This window comes from Marmota marmota, unplaced genomic scaffold (genome assembly GCF_001458135.2).
Source record: "Marmota marmota marmota unplaced genomic scaffold, marMar, whole genome shotgun sequence".
NCBI classification, from domain to species: Eukaryota; Metazoa; Chordata; class Mammalia; order Rodentia; family Sciuridae; genus Marmota; species Marmota marmota.
The window spans coordinates 1905663-1926344 of record NW_026000169.1 but is presented as its reverse complement, the minus strand read 5'-3'; positions in this window follow the sequence as shown (position 1 = coordinate 1926344).

The following is a 20682-nucleotide window of genomic DNA, read 5'->3' as shown; positions in this document are numbered from 1 at the left end:
ACTTGACAGTTAATCTTGGATGAACCAGTGAGCTTGTCTGGGCGTCAGGTGCCTCACCTGTAAATATAGGCTTGAACTAGGTTAAACACAATGATCCCTACTAGCTCCAACTTTCCAGAGGACTCATTCCGCCTTGCAACATTGGCTTAACTATCTGAGTTCGCCCTTCCCTAGCTGTCCGACTGCTTCTTGTCCTTTAACAAGTTGGGAAGCAATTTCAAGACTTCTCAATAGAGACTTGTGGAAAGATATGCATCCACCATTCCTCCCTCCTTAAAAACCGGGGTGAAAAGTCTTCAGTTTCTGGCCAGCGAGCAACAGTGCTGAGGTATAAACCAAGCACAGAGATGATGCAGGTGTGAGGTAAGTAACCCTTCCAGAATCATCTCACAGGTTATTGACAAAATCAGCCTTACACCCCGGCCTGCTCTTTAGTTCCCCCTACCAATAGCATGCCATCTGTTCTCTTGCTTCTACCATTTTGTGTATTTGTTCAAAATTGCTAAAACTTTGGGATAAGAAATAACAGAAATAAAATTTTGAGGACTAAAATAATGTAAGGTAAAATGTTTGGCCTCAGAATTTGCAATAGATCTGGACACACACCAACCACCTCCTAACCTCTTGAGTAATAGCTTCCCTATCATATTGGTGAGATTTTACTGGCAAGCTATTAATTAAATAAATACTTAATCAATACTAACTCTGTTCCAGCACTATGCTATACTCTGAGGATAAAAGGGCACACAAGATAAGCTTGTGGAGTTTATAGTCTAAAGAGGAAAGACTGACCTTAAAGTATAATCATATCACTACAGATAATCAATTAGGTAATTGCAATAGTGATGTGTTCTGAGAATGTAGGGCAGAGGGACCCAATCTAGCCTGGGTGTCAGGAAGGCCTTCTGAGAATAAGTGACTGCAAACAGACCGGGGGAGTGCAACTTTGCTCAATGAAAGAGCTAGAAAGGGAAGGGAGGAAAGTGGTCCAGGGAGAGGATAGCAGGGCACAGCGCTATAAGAACTGGGGGTGCTGGCCTGGCTGGCTGCTGAGAGCCAGGGCAACATTAGTGAGCGAGACGGGCAAGGGCCAGATCGTGCACAGGGTCGTTAAAGTTTTGAGACTGTATCCAAAGAACGGGAAGAAGTCATTTACAATCTCTCACCAGATTTCCAGGAGTTACCAGGAGCCACTATGTCTGTCAGCTGATTTCATCACAGAATGTAGGCCAGTCCCAGAAGCACAGCCAGGTGTCTGTCCCTTGAAAAGTCCCTCTGGGCTTTAGAAGACATCTTTGAATTTCTCCCTCAGTCGTCTTCCCACCACTGAGCTGTGAAGACCGTGAGAGGCAGGAAGGAGTCATGAGGCCCGGGAGGGGCCTGACAGGGCCAGCAGGGTCCAGGGAAGTTCTCTTGGCCTCTCCAGACACCCCCCCTCTGGTGATTGTGGAAAACTCCCAGGCCCTGCATCTCCATCTTGGACCTCATCTGAGTCGGCCTCACCTCCCCAGGAAGCGGGAGGATTAATTAAATCAAAGATATGAATTGTGACATCTCCCAGGTGCTGAGGTAACAACTGGTGCGTGTTAATAAAAGACAGTGCCTCAGGAAAGCACCCAAGAGCCATGACACCACAACCCAGCCTGGGAGGGGCTGGCTGTCAGCCAGGGGCCATGTTGGCATTGTGGAGCCCTGGCCACCCCTGTAGGGAAGGAAAGATGGCCTGGCTTTCTGGTGAGGTTTTCCTGGTAAACACTCTATTCAGTAAGGATCAACTATATGCTAGGCACACAATGAGTAAAATAAAAGGCAACCTCCGGCATAGAGTGAATTGGGGGTGACAGGAAAACCAAGAGGCATGACTTTCCTCTGCAGACATAGGGATACGTATATGGCATGTGAGCTAAGCCCAACATTGACAATGAAAGTAGCATTTGTGGAGATTATAATTTTATATATGCAAGGAGGGGAGAAAGAGAGAATAATGCCCCCCCCACCCCGACAAAAGACATCCACATCCTAATCCCCAGAACCTGTAAATATGTTTCCTTACGTGGCAGCGGGGACTTTACAGATGTGATTAAGATTGAGGGCCTGGAGATTGGAGATGATCCTGGATTATCCAGTTTGGTCCAGACTAATCATGCAAGTCTTTAAAAAAGAAAACCCTTCCCAGCTTCTGTCAGCCAGAGATGGGGTGACAAATGAAGCAGGAGAAAGTTGAAACGTGAAATGTGCTCGACTCGCTGTTGCTGGATCTGAAGATGGAGGAAGGGCACCCAGCACCCAGGAATGTGCTTGGCCTTTGGAAACAAGTGGGAGGGACAATCTGTCTCTCCGGAGCCTCCAGGGAAGAATACAGCCCTGTCAACACCCTGACTACCCAGCAAGACTTGTCAGGCTTGTGACCTACAGAACTGTACGATAACAAATTTGTGCTGTTTTAAGCCACTAAGCATGTAATTTGTTATAGCAACAATAAAAGGCAAATACGATATATAGAAATATGCAGAAAAATAGATATGTGTGTGTGTTTTCAATTGGAATTATCTTCCAATCAAGCACCAATGACACCATCCACTCTAGTTCTTTTAAGCATAAAATAAATGTATTAAAGGGTATTAGATAGGTCAAAGACTCTTGCACAGCCAGCGAGGCTGATTTTGAAAGCTTGGTTTGCAGCTTGGATCAAGCCCAATCACATCATGAAGCCTCTGCAGCAGGACACCTCTGCCATTACTGCCTGGATCCGTCATGCCTGGGACTGGCCTCCCCGCAAGCTCTGAGTGCCACCTACAGAGCTAGATGTCCACAGTGCCAGGCTAGCCCAGGTCTCAGTGTCCTGGCCAGTCACACCACCCTTGCAGGAACTTCTTGTGTGGAACTGAGGTCTTAAACCTACATCCCAACTCCAGAAACATTTTTTAATTTTGCTGGAATTCATAAAGTGTGGGAATGATGAAAATATAAGAATAGTGCTCAAATATGGTGAGACAACAAACATGAGCAATGTCTACTACAAATGCCACGGGCCAGTCCAGGTTGCTCATTTCAGTTGTTACTACTTAGTCCCATCACTCATTAATTTTGCCTTCCTGGATCCTGACAGCACCCCAGTCTGCTAACCATCTAAGGCAATGAGTATGATGCTTCAGTGGGAGAATGAACCAACCACTCTGGAAGTGCTGAAGAAGAAGAAGCCTTAGGATTGGGGTTTTAGGATTCTGAGCTGTGCCTCTGGGTAAGTAGAACATGGAGATTCCAGAGAAAACACAGTTTTATAAATATATGAAGCTGCAGAAGTTTCTTGGCCTATGGGGTGGAAATAGTTGAGTGTTACTGAGGCCCAGGGAATGACAAAGAACAGAAGGGCAGCAGGTGAGAGGTAGCTAGGGGCAGACCATAAAGGGTGTAATTAACTGTGCTAAGAATTTGGTATGCATCTTAGAGGCAATGCACAGCCACTGAAGATTTTTAATTAGGTAATTGAAATTAGGCAATATTTTAGGCTGGCATTGAGTATAGACAGATACTAACGGACAGATAAAAAGGAAACAGAACAGGTGACAGGACTTCCACATATTAAGAAATGAAGTTGAGGTGAGCCAAGGCCATGGCAGTGAGGAAGGGGCTCATTCAGAACTATCCAGGAAGGAGAATCCGTAGGTTGTAGAGTTGGCTGACGGATAGAAAAAGAAAATTCAAAACTCTTAAGACTTTTCAGGATTAGACAAATAAGGAGGCGCTCTTGATTCGATTAAGAAATTTAGGAAGTTAGGAAATATAAGGAAAGGTTTGAAGAAAGATAATAATTTTGATTTATACTTGTAGATTTTAGATGTTTATAGGATATGGAGATAAGAGGAAATTGGACACAATGGTCCAGAACTTTGAGAAGAGCTGAGATGGAGACCTCGATTTCAGGGTCATCACAGGGATGACTCAAGCCTGCTAAGAGCCACAGCCAAGTAATATGATGCATGGCATTTTTGGTTGAAAGGTGACGCCAGCAAGCCATTGAGATGACATGATTATGTTAAGATCTGCATTCATATGGATATTGGACTCCTGCTGTCCACCTCGGCCTGCTATGGGACTCCCCGAGAGTTCCCATTGGTTGGGGAAGTGCGGTAGGAGGGAATTCCGGAGGAGGGACTTCCTGTTGGGGTCCGGGAGAACTCCACGAGTATCCGTCGGCATATTTCCCAGGAGCGTAAGGGGCATTGGCGGCAGTTTCAAAAATAAAGTTTGTTCCTGCTTGAGTGGCTCGTGATTTTGTGCCCAGCCAGACTGCGGCACAAGCCTGGCTTGGGGGAAGAAAGATCTCTCAGCAAGAGACTATAAAATAGAAGACAGCTGAGGATACATGACCAGATAGGTGCAATATGATAAAATCATCTGGGCCTCAAGAGTTCTGTGCCTTGCTACCCAAGGTGAACATTTTTAATGTTATAAGGTACCAAATCAGGTGTGAGGGGAGGTCAAGGTGTGCCTGGTGGGTGTGTGGTTAAGACTGAAGTCTGTCCCCATGTATACCAGTACTTCCTTATCTGGACACAGTTAACAAAAGTGGCCAAATGGCCAATTTGCCCAGCATCCCAATTCTAAGGGACAATGCCCTGTTTAGGTAGCCATGGCATGTAACACATGGCGCTGCTCCAACATGGCAAGATATTTTGGAGCAAGTGTTATCAATATATGGTGACCAGGAACACATGGTTTATATCATCTTGTTAAAGATAGTTGTCTTGTAGGAGATTTGAAATAGGCAGCACCAGGAGACTGAGCATTTGGAACCAGTAAGAACACAATGGCCAGATCCAAGTTGAAGTTCTCAGGCCCCAGAAATCATAGGCTTGCAGAGAAACTGGGTAGTAAAGAAAATGAAGCAGATATCAGAGAGAAGCAGAGGTTTTATGAGCAAGATCACATGATCATAAGAGAGAAGAAGAATCCTGACTCTGACAGATTTTTGGTGATAGTCTTCAGACAATTCTGCTCCATTTCACACCCATTTTCCTCTTGGGCAACTGAAATAAAAATTGGTCAAGCTGGGCACGGTGGTGCATGCTTGTAATCCCAGCAGCTCAGAAGGCTGAGGCAGGAAGATTGCTAGTTCAAAGCCAACCTCAGCAACTGTGAGGCGCTAAGCTACTCAGTGAGACCCTGTCTCTAAATAAAATACAAAATAGGGCTGGGGATGTGGCTCAGTGGTCAAGTGCCTCTGAGTCCAATCCCCAGTACTGCCCCCCCCCCAAAAAAAAACCTGGTCAAATACCCATGGGCAGGACTCAGCCAACTTAACATTATGCTTATATATGTTAAATGGGTTCCCTGTATAATTGATCTACACTCCTAATTCTGACCACAGAGTCTTTCTAATAGTTAACACAGAGATAAATGTCAAGAATGGCCATCTCTAAAGGAACCCAAATTCCAAACTAATGAAGTCGGAATTAACGAGGTTTTACAATCCTGCCATAGGCACTGGGCTACTGTTTGTAAATACAGGCAAGTTTCATGAATCGGGCTCAAGGTCTGGACTGTATTTCTCATATCAAATGTCATCATTTATCCTAAGCCTGTACCACTTTACAAGCCAGAAATGGTGCACTTGAGTTTCCCAGGACTATGTGAAATGTATAGTCTTCCTTTTCCTGAAGGCTCAGTGACCTTTTCCTGGAATGACATTTCCCACCAAAGCACAGGGACTTTTTAGGGCTAGTGAATGATCCCTTTTCATAAGAGAAAGTATATAAAATGGTCTCTGGGAAATCCGTTTGCAACAGTTAGTGCCAATTTATGGCTATTAATCCAAAATCAAAGATGAAGACACAGAAGAATTTCTTCCAAACATTGGGAACAACAACATAGATCTAAGACCTGCTTAGGAAGCTAACCATTAAGTTAGACTTCAGAAATATGTGCCTTTTTTGTTTAAAGGGAGACAGGAAATGGCCTATATTATTTTTGAATATGTGTACAATTTAGTCATTTATTCAGGAACAGGTCTTAAGATCATTTCATTAAATACAAACATACAAATGATCCCGCAGTATCCCCAACATGAATTTATCATGGACAAATCTTTGGAAAAGTCCCTGATTATATAAAAATAGACATGCTCAGATATGCAGACTTTATTTAAAAGTGTCCATGTGTCTGAGTATGTATTTCACACATGCATAATTACCCACAGAGTCCTTAGCAGCTAAGATATCTCATGTCAGAACTGAAGACAGAATCTGTGTGTGGACAGAAATAGAATCCCTTGTATTTACAACTTACTTTGCACTTTTCAATGCATTTTCATAATCTTAGATATTTTAAAATCACAAGTGCATTAGGTAAGTTCTGCAGATATCATTATCCAATTTGACAGAAGAAGTGCAAAGATATAGAACTGAAATGTGAGGCTTTAGAACTGCATTTCTCTGGTTCTGGGTAGTACTTATTTAATTGCCAATAATCAGAAACGTCTTCCTTCACACACATGATCTTGAACACTGATGTGCCTCCATACCAGAGCACTAGGGTGAGGAAGGTCTATCCCACTCAGAACACTATTAAAATCTTCCCAAACAGTTATGGTAGTACTGTAGTACTGGGTGACATATATATATATATTGTGTGTGTGTGTGTTTTGCTGGAGATCAAACCAAAGGCCTTGCACATGCTAAGCACAGATTCTACCAATCAGCTACATCCCTGGCTCCTGGAAGTTAAGTATTTTTAAAGAAGTCTTTCAGAGTTGGCTTTAAACTGCAAGTGTGTGCTCAGAAAGGGATATGATAAATGGAGATCAGATAAATTTTGGAATGAGACCGAGACCTTCCTTCTTTTCTACATTTGGAAAACGTTATTTATTGAGCACCTACTGTGTGCCCCCATTGCATTGAGCTAGGTATCATAGAGGTACAGGAGTGTAAGGGAGAAATAAACCATGGTGTTTGTCCTTGGGATATTCAAACTAAAGGAAAAAGAGACCATAAATAATTGGAAAACAGAAGCAATTGTTAGGAGGCAATGCTGGTCCTCCGGGTGCTGAGGAAGGATTGGGACAAGTCTGCATGGTGAGCAGAGCGGGGAAAGGTAAGGGAGGGAGGGACTAGATGGAAAGATGCTGGGGCAGGACCTCCAAGAGACACGTGGAACAGTTGTGAGAGGGGGAACCAGGACCTTTGTGCAGTCCGCAGGACCTCTGCCAGGTAGGTGGAAATGAGAGTGCTACTATCAACTGAAACCAAAGCTTCAGACCTGGGCCCAGGCTTAGCCAACTGTTGGGAGAAGGACATTCTGAGCCTCTGAACTGAATTGACTTGGCCACATGAAAAGATACCTAACTCTGTTTCTGCAGCTGACCTCTCAGATTTTGTATCATTCTGGAGCCCAAGTAGGCTACACAGCAGTGGACGAGGAGGGGAGGGACCAGAGAAGGCCTGGGCACAAAACAGAGGACATGGACTTGGCTGAGATAGATCTTTATTAAGCAATGCTCAGTGGTGCTCTGTAGCCCTGATATGCCTCAAAGCAGGATGGAATGATAGTACAGAGTGACCACAAGGCACCTCAGGAACTAATAGGCTATCCACCAGAAGATACCAAGCTTAGGGTTTTCCACAGTCTTGAAAAACCATCCTTAAGGGAGCCCATTTTGGAACATCTCCAGAAGTTTTGAAGACCACTAGAAAAAAATCTGGACTCTGGATCCTTCTCCATACCACCACCCTGCCAATCTGTAGCCCCAGATTAATCCAACAGGTGATTTTTGCAGCTTCTATACACAAGATGATTCATATTTCTTATAAAAATCATAAAAACTGGAAGCCTTGAGTAGAAGACATATACATTCTTCCCAACCTCAATGGAGTCTTCAGTATTATTTTTGTACTCATCCATCCACACACACACACAAAACAAATGTTTTAAATGCTTGCATTAAGGCTAAAGATACAGCTCAGTGGTAGAGCACTTGCCTGGTATGCACCAGGACCTGAGTTTGATCCCCAGCACTGAAAAAATAAAATAAAAACTTAGATTGTTCTCACTAAATAATTAACTCTCCTTCCCATTCTCAATCTGCCACAGAGACATAATTTGTTCATTTATTCAGCTGTTAAACATCTACCCTGCACTAGGTACTGTGCAAAACAAATGTGCAAGACCAAGCCCTGCAACTGGGCAGGCCGTGCACAGCAAAGAGTCCCCAGCTAAAAAATGAAAAGACATGAAAATAACTCACCAGTCTTTGATTCTGGTACACAACAGTATTTTCCTGTGATTTTTTTTTTTTTTAATTTCACAGAAGAAGAGGTTGGCAAGTAGAAAACACTTTTCTGCAGATTATGAAAAGGTGCCCTTTCTCTGAGTTGCATCCATCCAGGGAGGGTACTTGTTTCTAATTCACACTTGGAGTTGAGGGAAATCTGCTGTGACCCACTAAGGTCTGTGATCACATAGAGATAGCATTCAAGAAGGTGGGTCAGACAGACAAGTCATTAAAATAAAACATACCATATGAGAGGTATGTGTTGGAATATGTTGTTGGAACTTGGAAAAGAGGGATTTTGACTTTTTCATTTCAGAGAAGGAGGAGCATCTAAATCATTTTGAAGCCTTCTTGATTCCCTTAAACCCCCAAACATGACATTGACCTTCATTTTTGGCAGCTGTCTCTGCCAACTCCTTTATAGCAGTAAGCAAGGCCCTGGACTTGAATTTTCTACTTTTAAATATCCCTCTGCATCCCATCACCTTTTGCTCCTCCTCTATTTCTGTCGCTGGTGCCTCACCTCTCATGTCCTCTGGAACATCGCCCCATTGCAACAAGGACTTACAAGCTGCTTTTGCTAAAAGCACTGGTTCTTGGCTTAGTCCTTCAGGTGCCCAATGGGTAACTAAAAGCAGGATTTAGGAAAAAAAAAACGAAGAAGAAGCATGGCATCTCTGCCTCCATTTTGCATCTGTCTCCTTTGTCCTGCGTCACCTTGGATTTCAGGAACAACAGATCTGATCCATAAACATCTTTTTTTTTTTTTGTACCAGGGATTGAACTCAGGGGCACTCAACCACTGAGCCACATGTCCAGCCCTATTTTGTATTTCATTTAGAGACAGGGTCTCACTGAGTTGCTTAGCACCTTGCCATTGCTGAGGCTGGCTTTGAACTCACGATCCTCCTGCCTCAGCCTCCCAAGCTGCTGGGATTACAGGCATGCACCACTGGGCCCAGCTCTAATCCATAAACATCTTGTGAAGAATGGAAACTATCTCCCTAGCAAAAGTAGTTCTCTGAGGGCTTCCAACAAGCCCCCACCTAGTTAATCTTGACAGGATAATTGACCACTGCCTGACTGCTTACTTTTGGGTCCCCTTGTCTATATAATTTGGGAGCTCATGTCAGCACCCTGAAAACAGGGCTAAGGACACTAGTTCTCTTGTCTTCCAGTTATAGATATTATTTTAGTCAGCTTTTTCACCTCTGTGACTGAACAACCCGACTAGCACAACTCTAGAGGAGGAAAAGTTTGAGGGCTCACAGTATCAGAGGACTTAGTTCATAGAAGGTTGGCTACATTCCTTGGGGCTCGAGATGAGGCAGAACCTCATGGTGGAAGAGTGTGTGGCAAAAGGAAGCAGCTCACATGATGATCAGTAAGCAAAGAGACAGCCTCCACTCTTCAGATACAAAATATATACCCATAGCCACGCCCCTAATTAATTACTTCCTTCGCCACACCCCATCTGCCTCCAGTTACCACTCAGTTAATTCCATCATGGATTAGTTCACCAATTAGGTGAAGGCTATAACCCAATCATTTCCCTAAACCTTGCATTGTCTCACAAGCGAGCTTTGGAGGACATCTCACATCCAAACCATAACAGCTACACTAATTAAAGTTCCTTTTCTGCTTATCACCATTACTTTTCCCATTTAGATTTTGGGGTGAGTGGCCTGAATATTTGGGAATCCCAGAATTGGGTCTTTGGCCTGGGGCTCTCAGTTCTCCATTCTCCCTCATACAATGTGGCTTCATTCCTGGCTCTGATCCCTGTACCAAGAAAGGTGTTCATACTTCTTACGTCTTGACACATCCCCCAATCCCCACAAATTTTCCATAAAACTTCTGTATTTCTCCCTTCTTCTTTATTGTCAAAATTCTTCAATTATAATCTTCTTTCCCAATTTTCTCATTCTTTCATCACTCCCTCACATCAGGCACTAACATCTTTCTATTTGCCTGCTGTTGTTCTGAGTGCTTATATATGATATGCTGATTTATTCCTTATAATAATAATATTGCCTGACAAACACTATTATTATCATCCTCACTTGTCAGTAAAGAAAACTGAGCACAGAGTGTTTAAGCCATTGAGCTCAAGATCACACAGCTGGGAAGTGGTAGAGTAGGGTTCTGATGTAGGCTCTCTGGTTCCAGAGTCTATACTCTTGATCATTAGAATAGTTGCAGAAGGCATATTTGGAAATCTTGCTCAGTTCCTAGTCCTCCCTAAGAAACTGCGAGCCTTCCCAAGCTGATAGGACCTAGAGTGGACAGATCCACTAATAGACTGGACTCAACCAAGATTCTCACCATGACAAACAGAAGAGGTGGTTTTGGGCAGCCGACTTTCTGGTTCCAATCCCAATATATCCTGTTCTTGGATACCCTTAGACGGTCTACAGTGTGTTTAAAATAACCAGCAGCCCTTCTCGGTTGAGCAGTTTCTGTCCCTGTAAGTAACCCAGTAATGCCTGTTTGAATCACATTCTCCTAACTTCCCTGAAGTTGATCTTTTAAAGGTTGCTGGCCATCTCTAAAAACTCAACTCAACTCCAGTAGCCTCTTGGTTCTGCTCTACCTTTCTGCAGTATCCCATGCAGTCTCCCACCTCCCCAAACCCCTCCTGTGATTCTTTCCTCCAAGATTCCCCTCACTGCCTTCTTTACTAAGCCAGATGTGGCTCATCTTCTACGACCTGGCTCAGGCATTCTCATCCTAAGGCTCAAAATGCCCCCATCCCATGCTCCCATAGCCCCCGCTTCAAATGTTTATCATTGCATGTCCCATATAAATCAGATATGGTTGGATATTATATACTCCTAAGAAAAAAATAGCAAGCTACAGAAATGCACAGGTAGTAGGATCTATTTTATGTAAAAATCAGATATTTGCACGAAAAACAGACAAGCAGATCATGTCACTCACTTGCCTAAATGCTCCATTGAATTTCCAGGTGTTCTTAACAGAACACGAAGGGCAGACCCAGTCTACAAAGCCTACAGAATAGGACCCTGCCCGCCTCTCTGACCCCTCCTCTGTTTCTGTCTTACTCCATTCACACTAAACTGTTTTCCTATTTCTCAAAAACAGCTAAGTTTGTCCCCACCTGGCAAACCATTTGTGTCCCCAGATGTTGTCTCGCTGGCTCTGCCTCGTCATTGAAGATTCAGCTCAAGGCCCCAACCAACCCAGCCCACAAGGTCCCACTCCTGTCAATCTCTTTCACATCACTGTTTTATTTTCTCCAAGAACTTAGTACTCTCTGAAAGTAACTTTGTATTTGGTTTTTGTTTGTTTGTTTGTTTGTTTATTTGTCTATCTCTTTTTTGTTGTCAGCCAAACTTTAGGGATTTGGAACAATCTTCCAGACAGCCTAGTCTGCCTAAAACTTGTGACACTAACTACAAGTTTCCCAAAGCACCATTTTGATACAATAATCAGCAGGAAAAACTCACTGAAAGCTATCACATTCATGATCATATTTATTACATGAAAAGGATTCAAATTAGGACCAGTCAAGGAAATAGCTGCACAGGGTAGAATTTGGCAGGGGTCCAAATGTGGGACTCTTGTTTGTCTTCTCCCCAGGGGGTCATGGATGGTGTTACCACCTTCCAGCTGCAATATATATATATATATATATATATATATATATATATATAGTCATACAGGGGAGGTCACCCAAGCTTCTATATCCAAAGTTTTTATTGGGGCTTCACTATATGGGCATGATTGATTGAATCATTGCCCACATAACTGAACTCAATCTACAGCATCCCTCATCTTCCCCAAGGTTGAGCTGACATCACGAAGCCTAAGTAATCCACCATGAGCCTTCTGGTTAGCATAAACTGTCAGGTGGGGCCTGAGTGGCCCATCATGAATGAACCACATTCCTATCACTGGGGGAATTATAAGAGTTTAATTGTCACTTCCCAGTAGCCAGGACAAAGCCCAAACCTCTTTGGTGGTGAGGCCAAATTCCTTACTACACATCTATCTACTTTCCTACTAAAATACAAACTTCTGAATTGCAGAGACTAGACTTTCCCATTCTCCACTGTGACCACAGCAGTATAGACAAATGTTATATATAAAAAACCCATTGTGTATATGTGTCTGTACACAAATACAACACAAATGTTATCACACACACATACATGCACTATTCTATTCTGCTCCACCCATTTGAGGTAAATATCAAGTTACATTTCAAATATATGACTAAGTTCTCATTTCATCAATCATGAGCAATTCATCCTTCCCTCCCAGATGACTCCGAGAGGTAGGTTTTCACTGAGGCCAAAATGATCAGTTACTGTTATCCTGCCCAAGACAAAGACAAATGAAAATGGAAAGTTTGGTCTGTGTGCCAAAAGCTCAGCCCTGCAGTTATTGCTGTCATCGCCCCTCAGAACCTCTGCCTCAGGAGATCCACAAGTCCTTCATCAGGGCCTGCACCTGCAGGGAACACCCTGTGGCCAAGTGCCTGTTCATCAACGCCAGAATAACCCAGGCTCACTGGCAGCAGCTCTCAGGCTGGCTGTAGTGACTCTGGGTTGGATGGGAGGTGACAGGTCTTTCTCCAGAGTTCTGCCCAGCTGTGTGTGCTTCATTTATGCTTAGTGGGTCTGAGCTGCTGAAGCTCTTTGGGGACATAATATTTTCAGTGCACACCCACACTCAGCCTTTCCCTAACATGTGGCCATAGACCAGGGAACAGGGGAGTGAGGGTTCTGTTTCTCTCTGTCTGGGCAAGACACCTCCCTTCCTTTTTCTTTCTTTGCCATCAGTTTATGAGACAAGTGCTAGCGACCTTGGACCTCAAGTGAAAGCAGTGTTCCTCCCCTTTTTCATTATAAATTAATGGAGACAAAAGGATACTGGGGTTTTCACTCCCTAACTTCATTTACCCCAGTATCTAAGCTTTAGGCTTTTGTGAAACCAAAATATATTCTATTATACTTTTCTCCTAAAACAAGCGACAGATGGACACTAGTCCACTACCTAAAGGAAGTATGCAAGTGGTTTCTTCCAGAAAAAATAAACTGCTCCTAGGTAAAAGAGAAACTAATAGCAATTTTTAAATAACTAAAGGCACCAAAAATATGCATGTATGCATATGCAAATATAAATGCAGAGAAGCCTGAAAGGGAGAATGGGCACAAAAATATTAGCATAGGTTATTTCTGGACAATGGAGATTCAAGTGATGATAGTTTTCTTATTTATACTTTCTATACCATTAGAATATTTTATAATAAATATTTAACACATTTTATAATAAAAATAAAAGTTTTTAATGTTAAAGAAAAAACTGCAATGTTCTAGCAGGGTGGGAAAATGATCCAATCATCAGAAGCCCCAATTCATGGTGCCATAACATCCTAGCTTGGTTGAAACCCTTGTCTTGTTTTATTTATGTATTCATTCTTTTTACCCCCCCTTGCCCATTCCTGTTCTCCTTGACTGGAAACTGATCTACTATATTTGTCATATATCTTTATATCTTGTCATACTCTTATAAAGTACATAGTGCTGCTTTGGGTGAGTATATATTTTTATTTACATAAATGTTCTTACATATCTATTCCTCTAACAGACTATGACATATACACACGCCCTAAAAAGATAAGAGCCTATTTTTATTTGGAGTCCCATATAAATGATGGAGTCTGGCACAGAGGAACAGCATAAGGAAATGTTTATTGTACTGAACTGAAATATTACTGCCACTCTTCCCCAAAATCTCACATTTCCTGAACTTTAGAGACACTGCATCCTCCTAGTTCTCGTCCTGCCTCTCAGTCTCCTTCACAGGTTCCTCCTTCTTCTCATGCTTAACTACAGGTGTTACCAGGTCTTAGCCCTGGTCTCTCTTCTGTCCTGACTCTACCTGACCCACCACCATTAGTTTCATCCAATGCTTTCATTTTGGCATAGGTATAGCTATAACTGTCCTCTCCAAAACCTGTATCAAAAATTTATTTGCCATTTTAACAATATTAAGAAGTGATGAGACTATAAGAGCCCTGACCTTATGGATGGGATTAATGCCATTATAAAAGGGCAAGTCCAGTCCTTCACCCTTCTATCTTCTATCTTCCAAAGACACAGAGTTTCAGGAACCATCTTGAAATCAGAATCACTAAACCTGCCAGCACCTTGATCTTGGACTTTCTGGCTTCCAGAACTATGAGTCAATACAGTTCTGTTCATTATAATTGGTATTCTATTATTGCAGCACAGAAGACTGAAATAGGTGTTTTCCAAATCTAGTTATTTAACCTTACCTTCTTTGCCAAGCTATGGGCCTCTCTCTTCATCTAACAGCTTAGAGTTCCATCCACATCTCACACCATAAAACCAGCCCTGTACTCACCTTTCCTCCTGGCCTTCTGCTTTCTCCTTTGTCCTCTCTCACTGGAACAGGTTTTTGCATTATTTGGAATCTTCAGTCTCATCCTCAATGAAATCATCTTCCCTTCTCCTTCACTCTGCTGTCTAGATGGGATAACTCACCAGATCCCTTCATTCCTACCTAATCTAAAACATTACTAATTCATAACCAGGGACTTTTCTGGGTGCTGAGAATGTAGGGGTGAGCAAGTCAGAATAATTTCAGAAGACAGAAAATAGACAAATGAATAAACATTGTGTTGCAGAGTGTGGGTAATGCTGTAGAGAAAGTGAGCAAGATGGTGCGGATTGTGAGGGGCGTGAGAAAAAGCATCTTGCTCGACAGGATGAGAAAGGTCTCTGTTCTAAAAAGACCCAGGAAAGGAACGAGCAATTCAGGTTCAGGGCCAGCAATTCCTGTAGAGAGAGAGAGAGTTTTCCACATTCAAGGGCCAGTAATGAAATCTTTGTGGCTAGAGCTAGTGGAGAAGGTAGTACCCATAACTGCATGAGGGTGAGGTTGGGCAGAGGCCACATCATGGAAGACCTTGGAAGCCTTTTGAAGCATTTAGACTTTTTCTAAGCAAGATGAGAAACCAAAGGGCACATTTAAGCAGAGGAGGGATCTGACCTGATTTGTGCTTTTTTTAAGTTCCATTTCACTGATGCATGAAGAATGAATTATGAGGGAGGGGATGGGAGGGCAGGAGGCAGAGCAGGAAGATGAGTTAAAGTTTTTTTTCAGCCAACCAGGTAAGAAGTAGTGGCTGCTTAAACTATAAGAAGGCAGTGATTGTGGCAAGAAATGAGCCAATTTGGGATGTATGTTGGAGGGAAGCCTGATAGAACTTGCTGATAGATTGGATATGGAGATGAGGGAAAGGGAGGAATCGAGTATGACTCAGGAGTTCTGGTATAAGCAACTAGGTGGATGATAATGCCATTTCTTGAATTTGGGACATAGAAAGAGGATTGGAGCCAGCTGGCAGTTGGGTACAGCAGAGAATTAAGAGTTTTCTTTAGACATGCTAAATTTAAGATTCCAATGAGGCGCTCTGGTGGAGATGTCAAATTGACAGTTGGATGTAACAACATGAGGAAAGCTCTGAGATGGAGATCCATTCAGGAGACATCATTATCAAGGTGCTACTTATGCCATGGGAATATATAGATGACCAGAATATTTGTAGATGGTACAGGAAGAGAAGAGAAGGCAAGGGAAAAGAAGGGATCCCTCAGCACAGTCCTGAGGCACTTTGGCATTTAAAGGTCCTCTCTAGAATGAGGAGGCAACAAATTGGATGAGAAGCAGAGACCAGTAAAAATAGAAAAATTGGGGAAAGTATGATGGCATGAAACTAAGAAAAAAGTGTTCTACAGGGGAGACTGGGGCCAAATATACCAACTAGGACTGAAAAACCAACATAAGGCTAGAAAGCCACCCATTGACTTCAGGATAATAGAGAACGGAGAGCAATTTTGGTGAAACAATGCTGTTAGCTAGATTAGAGCAAACTCAAAAGTAGTTTGCAGGGGAAGAAAATAGAAGTAGTATGTGTGGACTGTACAGCAAAAAACTTGAACTTGTCTATTTCTTGAAGAAATAGAAACTGTGTGTGTAGACTTTGGAGCAGAAAGCATGAAATTGTCTTCCTGCTCTGCCTGGCTAAAGGTGGGGGGGCATCAATGGAACCTTTTGTGAAGATGCATAGGACTAGAGCAAATTTGTGGTTGGTGGGAATGAACTTTAAAGAGGGAGGAATGATAATACTGGAGAGGGGAGGAGTCAGGAAAAAGAACAGCAGAGTGGAGGTGCTGATCTTTGATCCAAGGGGGACATTTTTCATCCTGAGAGGAGGAAAGAGAGAGTGTAGGCTGTGTGCACCAGGTGTGTACCTGGTGATTGGGAGACGCTGGAATTCTCCAGCAGTTTCCATTTGTCAATGAAGAGTGATAGGAAGTCATCTGCCATAATGAAGAGAGGAGGTGGGTAGGAGCTGAGGAGGGCGAGGGGCAAGCATGAAGCCCCTCTAGAGGGGGTCCTCACACACTTTTCCTCCTCCCAGTGCAGATATGACCACTTGTTGTCTCCATCTGTACCATCTCCACTCTGGCCTCCTGATAGATGCACCCCCTCATGTCTAGCCACTCCCTTCATTCTTCCCCGACCCACCCTTTGAAGGGATCCACCTAAGCCACAGATCTGTTGGGCCTTGGACACCTTTGCTGGGCTTCCCTGTGTAAGAGCCAATGTTCCAAACCCAAATCTGGGCATCCAGAGGTCTCCATCTTCTGGCCCACCTTTGCATGTGCAGGCCCAGTACATCCCCTCTCCCTCTATCTTTGACTGAGCTACTACAGCCTATTCCCTAGTGTTAAATCTCTCCCTTTTATTTTGTTCGGACTCTATTTAATGCCAGGCCGACCTTCTTCCCTCTTAAGAAGTCCTACGCATGCTTCAAGATCCAACCCAAATCCTACTTAGTTCAAGAAATTGACTAGATCCTTCAATTAACATGAATTTCTCCTCTCGTAGCACCTTATTCCTTTAAAACTTATTATAAAAGATCAAAGTTTGCCTTGTATTATGATGTGTGTGTCTACATGTGTGCTTGTGTCTGTCTCTAAGGAGGGAAGAAAGGAAGCAAGGAAGAGAGGAAGGCAAAGGTGGAATAAAGAGGAAGGAAAAGTGGAGGTACTTCATGGACCCCTCTTGGTTCCCCTCCATGCCTTATATAAAACTCCTCAACAGTGCCCCCCCCCCAAAAGGGCAATGTGGCAGTAGGCCTCCTGGGCTTCCTGCAGCCCTTCCCCTTCCCTTCTACTGGGTCCCCTTTCTTCTTCCCACAGTGCCTCCTTCTTAGATGTCCAGTAATTGCATCAAATCCTAACAAGCCGCTCCGTACCCAAAAAGAGCAGTGGGAGGGAATTGAGAGAAATAGGGCAGAGAGATGAAAATGTGATGTTGAAAAATTCATGCTAAAGAAAGCACGTGCTCGCCCTCCCCTCCTCTGCATCCCATCTGAGAGGAATCTGGCAGAGACCTGGCTTTCCAGGCACATGCGGAGACCATGGGAAGCTCTGCCAAGTCTCTCTGAGGGTAACCGAGAACCTCGAGGGAGTGCTGAGCATCCACGTGTGTGCGAGAGAACAACACTTGCTTCTGGGGCCTGGGTTGTTGGGAATGAAGCGGGGCGCCGTAAGGGGACAGGGGCCGGGGAGGTGCCCATCTCCTTCAAGAGCTGCCCAGAACACGACCAGTCTCCCCTCCTGCTGAAGTCAGGCCTGGCAGGCATTGCCCTCCACAGACCCACAGGCCCTGCAGGGTTTCTCTCCCTTAGGAACCCTGACAGGCAGGGCATGGCCCTCGGTGACAGCCAGTGGTGGTCTTGCTGCACTTCGTTGAGCCCTGTTTGCTCTGAGCCTGGGATGGAAGAGTTGAGGGAACCGAGCTCTGGTGGCCTGAAAAAGCCCGATCTCGTTCCCAGCCCTGGCCTCTTGCTCCCCTCCGAAAGCACTGCAGAGGCTGCGGCCTGATTAATACGGTGCGCTCATCTATCCAGGAGCTGGGCTCGCGATTCCCGGCAAGAGGCCGCGGCTCCGCTGCAGAGAGGCGGCTCCGGCTGCTCGACGGCGACCCCTGGCGACCGTCGGAAACATTCTCCGCAGAGCGTCAAAAGCTGGACGCGGGCTGGAGTATTAAAAAGAAAGAAAACAGGGTAAGAGCTCGCACCCCCAGATGGTGCAGGGCGGGAGGAGAATAAAGGGAAAGCCAATTTTGCTTTCTTGTAATATAAACAGGAAGGAAGGGAACAATCTGTTGGGGATGGTGGGGGCTGATGATGGGTAATGTGGCGGGGGGGGGGGGTGGGAAGATGTGAAAAGATGTTTATAGTTGGAATGGAATCTGTTTAATATGATGCTTACACAAAATAAGACTTAGAAGTTTTTCCCTGCTCTGAACCTTGCTTCCCTCGTCTTCATTTTAACTAGCAGTGAGCTTTGATCCAATTTTCTCTTTCATGCTTCTAAACCAGGCTATATTCTGGGAGAGGCATCTACTTAGGGAAATAAAGCCTGCTTTGGCTGCCTCTCTGGCACCTTCAGTAAGAGCCGGTGTAATACAAGAGTTGAGAGCTTCTGCTTCATGCCTCCCTCCAGGACAGAGACGTTGTCCAATCCTCATTCTTCATTCCTTTCGCTGGCAGGAACTTTGAGGCCTGACTGTGGTGAACTGAGGTCGATGACGGGCCAAGTGCCTGTGAGCAGCAAGAGAATGAGTCATCCATCAATTTCCCTGATTCCTTCGCTTTCTTTCCCATCAATCCACACTGCCCTCAAGCCCAGGCCTGATCAAGCAAGTCCATGAGGCAGCAGTGCACAATGGTACGTGTGGTGTAGGTGTGTCTGGTGCACCAGGGGCCAGTGGGCATGGAGCCCTCCTGGCTTGGAGTGGAGCCCGATGCCTTCTGTGAGCTCTCAAAGGCCGCAGATCAATGCCCTTCCCCTTGGGGTCTGGTTGCAAATATCCCATGCTCTGATATGCAAGGCTCTCTGCCGAGGGCTCCCATGATGAAAGGGTCTCAAGAAACCCCTACCCCTAAGGAGTAGGGTCTGACTACAGAGGTGTGGCACAGGCACAGGAAAAACCAAGCAACACCGAATTTTAAAATCATGATTATAGTTAAAGGGTCAACTGTGGGGCTAGAGGAAACCAGAGAATGAAAACTGACTCAGCCATCTGAACCCCAAGAGTTACAGAGAGTGGTCCTGGCAGTGGGCAGGCTTGGCCTAGAGTAGAAGGGCATGTCACATTGGGCCCCACTGCAGGGTTAGGAGGCCTGATTCCTCATCTTCCAGGAGTGCTGGGCTGTCTATGGCCCCTGGGCCTTAGGGCTTATGTTATCTCAGGAAATGACTCTCCTCCAAAGGCTCTCTCTGAGAGTGTGACTACCCTGTGCCCATCTTCAGCTGATCCACAACTAAGTTCCCAGGGATAAACAAGAGGAGAGAAGATGGGAGTCTGGTTACTCAGGATTCTTTAACCACTCACTCATCATTCCCTTACATAATCACCTATCCATCCATTTATCCATTTAGTCTTTCACTCAATATTTCATTTAGAAATTGTTACGTAATGTGTGCATATGTAGCACTGTGTCCTGTACTAGGAAGAGTACAAAATAATTATGTCTTTCCTTTCCTTCTCCCCTAAGTAAGTTGCTAAAGTGGATTACTCAATTTGGAAGACTCTCTTCTCTGTCCCACCTCATCTGTGGGACCCTGTAAGAACTGCGGGGCTCATTCCAATGAAGAAGCAGGGCCCTAATGACACAGATCCCTTGTTTTGAGTAACAAACCCTCTCCCAATGATTCTAATTACTTAGACTTTACAGATCCACCCACCCACTTTCTAAAGGGACAGAGGAGAATAGGATGTGCTGGTCTCTTAGAATTGGGTACAAACGTGCCAAGCTCTGCTCACGTTTGACCTCTAATGACTGACATGTGGGCTGCTTCCAATCCATCCCTTGCACAACTCACCCCCTGGGGTGTTCACCTGGAATCATCCCAGTAGCCTTGCCCCCTGCCTGCTGCCTCTCCCTCCCACCCCTGCCTTCCCAGGACTTGGGACAATCCACGCTCTTTAAAATATTTTCTGTGTGTCTTTAGTGGTGGCAGAATGCTGTATAATTATCTCCCAATTCATCAGGCTCCTTAACAGGCAAATGCCTTTTTCCAATAAGTTTCTCTCAGCCACCGATTGGCCTTGTTGCTACGGAAACCAGAACGTTTCTTCCTCTATTTTAACGGTATGTTGAAAGCGCCGCGTGTGTGCCTGCACACACTCGGAGGCTGCTCGCTTTTTAAGCTCCCTTTTTTCCTTTCCTACCTCTGCTGACCTGTCTGGCATTCTCCCTACGTCACATGTTGTGCACTGGTCCCCTCCTCATCCACCGCCCTGTGGTCCCTTCCTGCCTTTCCCCTGCCTCCACCTCC